Source organism: Heterodontus francisci, unplaced genomic scaffold (assembly GCF_036365525.1).
Source record: "Heterodontus francisci isolate sHetFra1 unplaced genomic scaffold, sHetFra1.hap1 HAP1_SCAFFOLD_59, whole genome shotgun sequence".
Classification (NCBI taxonomy): Eukaryota; Metazoa; Chordata; class Chondrichthyes; order Heterodontiformes; family Heterodontidae; genus Heterodontus; species Heterodontus francisci.
The window spans coordinates 4,173,434-4,179,370 of NW_027140758.1; the positions used below are offsets into that span (position 1 = coordinate 4,173,434).

Consider the following 5,937-nt stretch of genomic DNA (forward strand, 5'->3'; position numbering starts at 1 on the left):
CCGAATTGATAGTCCTCCAACAGCAGTTGATGTCTGTCTCGGTGTGTGTCCCTGGGAACAGCCCGTAGAGCACAGACTCCTGTGTTACAGAGCTGCTAGGGATAAACCTCGACATAAACCAATGCATCTCTTTCCACACCTGCTTTGCAAAGACATATTCTAGGAGGAAGTGGGCAACCGTCTCTTCCCCACCACAGCCACCGTGGGGGCATTGCGCGGAGGGGGCGAGTCTTCGGGCGTGCAGGAAGGATCTGACGGGGAGGCTCTTCTCACCACCAGCCAAACTACATCTTGGTGCTTGTTTGAAAGTTCTGGTGATGAGGCATTCTGCCAAATGACTTTGGTGGTCTGCTCGGGGAACCATCCGACAGGATACCCCATCTCCTTTTCCCGTAGGGCCTTGAGAACATTCCGTGCAGACCACTGCCTGAAGGATCAGTGGTCAAAGGTGTTTTCCCGCAGCAACTGCTCCACGAAGGATAGGTGGTACAGCACGGTCCAACTACATGGAGCGTTCCGCGGCAATGTGACCAGGCCCATCCTTCGCAACACTGGGGACAGATAGAACCTCAGCACGTAGTGACACTTGCAGTTTGCATACTGGAGGTCTACACACAGCTTGATGCAGCCGCACACGAAGGTGGTCATCAGGATGAGGGCCACGTTGGGTACATTTTTCCCGCCCTTGACCAGAGATTTGAACATCGTGTCCCTCTGGACCCAGTCCATTTTAGATCCCCAGATGAAGCGGAAAATGGCTCGGGTGACCACCACACTTGAGTGCCTCTGCTGCCTGGGATTGTCACCCCCTCTCATGCTCGCATCCTTCCTAATAGACTCAGCAAAGGGTTCAACACAGCAAACAAACAAGACAGGGGAGAGAGGACAGCCCTGTCTGACTCCAGATTGGATCAGGAAACTTTCCGATTCCCACCCATTGATTGAGACTGCGCTACTGATGTTCGTGTAGAGCAGTTTGATCCAATTGCAGATTCCCTCCCTAAACCCCATTTTGGAAAGAACGTCCATCATGTAGGTGTGCGATTTCCTGTCAAAAGCCTTCTCCTGGTCCAGGCTGATGAGGCAGGTGTCCACCCTCCTGTCCCGTACATAGGCGATCGTATCCCTGAGTAGCACGAGACTATCAGAGATCTTCCTGCCGGGTACAGTACAGGTCTGGTCAGGGTGAATCACCAACTCCAGAGCAGACTTGACTCGACTGGCTATGACTTTGGACAGAGTTTCAGCTCAGTCATTCACGGACCTGTAATTCACACAGTTTGAGCCCACGCTTACCCGAACCCACTTCTGATTGGTCACCCTCTTCTTATTCACATGTCTTAACCAATCGCAGAGCCTTGAATTAGAAAATGCAGCCAAGCATTGGCTTAAATTGTCGACCTGACAGAATATATTAAATCGAAAAAGCCTCCAATTTCAGTGCAGTAAAGAAGCGAATTCCTAGAAAATCTATGTCCAGTAGCTTGGGGTCCAGGCAACTGAAGGCAGGACCGCCAGTGGTGGAGCTTCTCAGCCTTTTGGCTAAGATCAAGTGTAGTATCTGTTCTTCTCAGTACTTACTTGGCAGAGGAGAAACCATGATCAGTGGCATTTGATCCTGGGTAGGCTTTGAGTAAAATGGCTATAACCAATCTTTGAGCTTCAGGCCAGGGAGTGCGGAACACCATTCGGGTGGTGGTGAAGGACAAGGAAGGAGATGCACTGGTCGATCGCACCTTCTTCATCAAGAAAATCCTCATCGATTGCTGTGGATTTCAAGCTATGGACATCTTCTGCCTGCAGGATTTCCCCAGCAGTGGGTATATCGACATGACATTCAAGAATGTGGCGGGATGCATCAAGTTCCTGAAGGCGTTCAAGGAGAAAGGGGACCGGGCGCCGCTGTCGATCCTCACAGTGGAGCCGCTCTTCACGCTTCCGTCACAACGTGACCGGGTGGTGACAATTCACCTCTACAACCCCCATGTTCCGGTGGTGGATGTACTCACCTTTCTCGCCAGGTACGTCGAGGTGGCCAGCACTGATGTCAAAGACCCCTTTGGGATTTGGACAAATAAGCGGCAAGTCAAGGTGACCTTGAAGGTCGATGCCAATGGAGCCATCATCCACCCTCCCTCCAGCTTCGCTGTCAGGGGAAGTCGAGGCTTCTTGGTCTACGCTGGGCAGCCCAAAGTTTGTAGCACCTGTGGCAAATCTGGTCACGTGGCAGCTAACTGCAGCACGGTTGTCTGCAAGAACTGCAAGAAGGAAGGCCATCAGACCAAGGACTGTAAGCAGAGTAAGTGTTGCAACCTGTGCGGTGCGGCAGGCCATCTCTACAAAACCTGCCCCAAACGCTGCCTCAGTTATGCTCAGGCGGCAAGGTCCAAGGAAAGGCCGGGAGAAGGTTCGACGAAGGCGTCCGGTGTTGGAAAGGAGACAAGCAACCTTCTCTGCAGTGAGGAACTTCTACCTGAGAAGGAGAAGAAAGGGAAGGCAACTGAAACCAGCAACCCGGCACCTACCCTGCACCCGGAAACCCCTCCTCCACAGACAGAATCAATGGAGGAGGAGGCAGCAGATGGACAAACAGGTCAGTGGCAGTTTGTCCAAAGGAAAACCACAAAGAAAAGACCTCCAAAAGCGGAACAGGCCACCATCCAAACCAGTGGCAAGAGGAGGCTACCGTCTGAGACAGACTACAGCAGCTCCTCTTCACTGGATGAGGAAGTGCCGGAGCGACAGCACCTTCAAAAGAAGCGGCAGAACTCAAAAGGAGCTGGAAGATAAAGCCCCCCAGCCCCCGGGCACATCTCAGCACCGACAGGCAGTGGTCGCAATGGTGGTCCCAAGGGCCATCGATCTGGTCAGGGGGTAATGATTGCCATTCCTCCGGCCTGGGTCTTCTGCTGCGGGGAGGTGACTTCACCATCTCCGAAGTTAAGGAGGTGGTGGGCAGTCGCCTCCTCATCGCAGATGTAATGTACAACAATGCTTCGCTCTGGTTGATCAGCATGTACGCCCCGTTTCAATGCAGCGAACGGTTGACCGTCTTTAGAATTAGAATTAGAATTAGAACTAGAACATTACAGCGCAGTACAGGCCCTTCGGCCCTCGATGTTGCGCCGACCATCTGACCTACACTATTCCATTTTCATCCATATGTCTATCCAATGACCACTTAAATGCCCTTAAAGTTGGCGAGTCTACTACTGTTGCAGACAGGGCGTTCCACGCCCCTACTACTCTCTGCGTAAAGAAACTACCTCTGACATCTGTCCGATATCTTTCACCCCTCAACTTAAAGCTATGTCCCCTCGTGTTTGCCATCATCATCCGAGGAAAAAGACTCTCAATATCCACCCTATCTAACCCTCTGATTATCTTGTATGTCTCTATTAAGTCACCTCTCCTCCTCCTTCTCTCTAACGAAAACAACCCCAAGTCCCTCAGCCTTTCCTCGTAAGACCTTCCTTCCATACCAGGCAACATCCTAGTAAATCTCCTCTGCACCCTTTCCAAAGCTTCCACATCCTTCCTATAATGCGGTGACCAGAACTGCACGCAATACTCAAGGTGCGACCTCACCAGAATTTTGTACAGCTGCATCATGACCTCGTGGCTCCGAAACTCGATCCCCCTACTAATAAAAGCTAACAAACCATATGCCTTCTTAACAGCCCTATTAACCTGGGTAGCAACTTTCAGGGATTTATGTACCTGGACACCAAGATCTCTCTGTTCATCTACACTACCAAGAATCTTCCCATTAGCCCAGTACTCTGCATTGCTGTTACTTCTTCCAAAGTGAATCACCTCACACTTCTCCGCATTAAACTCCATTTGCCATCTCTCAGCCCAGCTCTGCAGCCTATCTATGTCCCTCTGTACCCTACAACACCCTTCGACACTATCCACAACTCCACCGACCTTCGTGTCATCCGCAAATTTACTAACCCACCCTTCTACACCCTCATCCAGGTCATTTATAAAAATGACAAACAGCAGTGGCCCCAAAACAGAACCTTGCGGTACACCACTAGTAACTAAACTCCAGGATGAACATTTGCCATCAACCATTGCTGCTGGCAACGTGCAGGCCAGTCATCGTAGGCGGTGACTTCAACTGCATCATCGATGCAGCTGGGCGATCTGGCAGAGACGACAGCAAACTGGACGCTATGTCCAGATTCCTAAGAGAAACAGTAAAAGATGCAAAACTGCACGACGTATTCAGCAAACCTGCAGACGGAGTGCAGCGTAGATAGACATGGTCAAGATTGGACGGGTCTGCCCATTCCAGGATTGACTTCCTGTTTGTGGCCCATGCCGTCACGGTCAGATCCATTGACGTCAAGCCGGTGTTCTTGTCCAACCACTGCCTCGTAATGGCCGACTGTCACTTACAGGACGACGAGTGGGTTGGCAGAGGGACGTGGAAGCTCAATGCTACACTGCTAACCCCAGAGAACGTTGAGGAACTTAAAAGGGATTACAAAGGTTGGAGAACCGTGAAACCCCTCCCCAGTCTCCAGTTCACAGGTGGGACGCGATCAAGGAGAACATCAAGAGGTTCTTTCTCCTCAAAACGTGTTCAGAGGGCGAGAGAGAGACAGAGGGAAATGTCCTGACTCCAGAAAAGTATGCAAAATCTGCTCCGGCTACAGTCGATGGGGGTTGAGGTCAAGGAGGACATCCAAGAGGTGAAGAGAAAGCAGGCCTCGCTCTTTGCCACGGAGACCTCCAATATCATCTTCCGGTCCAGAGTCCACCCCATTGAGCAGGATGAGATGTGCTTGCATTACTTCTTCCAAAAGGTACACAGAGAGAGCTCTGTTATCAGCAGCCAGAAGGAAGAAGATGGCTCGGTAACATCTTCGCAGTCCGACATACTAAGGATCAGCAAATCCTTTTATGCTGGGCTGTATGACGCAAAGCCCACAGACAGAAGAGCCTCCCAGTCCTTCCTGTCATCTATCACAGAGGTCTTAGATGACAGGAGGAGGGAGAGACTGGACAAGCCGCTAACTCGGGATGAGCTGACAAAGGCCGTCAAGTCCTTCGAGACGAATAAAACTCCCGGAAGCGATGGCTTACCGGTTGAGCTGTATTGTTTCCTGTGGGACTGGGTTTGCCTGGACCAGCTGGAAGTAGATGAGAGTATGCTCCTGGCCGGCAGCATATCAGAATCCATGAGGAAAGGCATCATCACCCTCATTGACAAGCGGAACGGGGAGAGGGCAGAAATTGGAAATTGGCAGCCCATCTCACTGCTGAATGTTGACGACAAGATTCTGTCCAAAGTCATAGCCAGTCGAATCAAGTCTGCTCTGGAGTTGGTGATCCACCCTGATCAGACCTGTACTGCACCTGGCAGGAAGATCTCCGATAGTCTCGCACTACTCAGGGATACAATCGCCTATGTACGGGACAGGAAGGTGGACACCTGCCTCATCTGCCTGGACCCGGAGAAGGTTTTTGACAGAATATCACACACATACATGATGGACGTGTTTCCAAAATGGCGTTTGCGGAGGGAATCTGCAATTGGATCAAACTGCCCTACACAAACATCAGTGGCGCAGTCTCAATCAATGGGTGGGAATCGGAAAGTTTCCCGATCCAATCTGGAGACAGACAGGGCTATCCTCTCTCCCCTGTCTTGTTTGTTTGCTGTATTGAACCATTTGCTGAGTCTATTAGGAAGAATGTGAGCAGAAGAGGGGTGACAATTCCAGGCAGAGGAGGCACTCAGGTGAAAACCTCCCTCTACATGGATGACGTCACGGTCTTCTGCTCGGACCCGCTGTCTGTGTGCAGACTGATGAGCATCTGCGACCAGTTGAAACTGACCTCGGGAGCCAAAGTTAACCACGGCAAGAGAGAGGCCATGTTCTTTGGGAACAGGGCTTACCGATCCTTTGTCCCCTTCACCGT

At 51.2% G+C, this 5,937-nt stretch overlaps 1 pseudogene; it reads left to right on the plus strand.

Moving 5' to 3' along the window:
* Window positions 1-1,522: 1,522 nt before the first annotated feature.
* On the plus strand, window positions 1,523-1,657 carry LOC137360616 (U2 spliceosomal RNA; annotated as a pseudogene).
* Window positions 1,658-5,937: the final 4,280 nt, after the last annotated feature.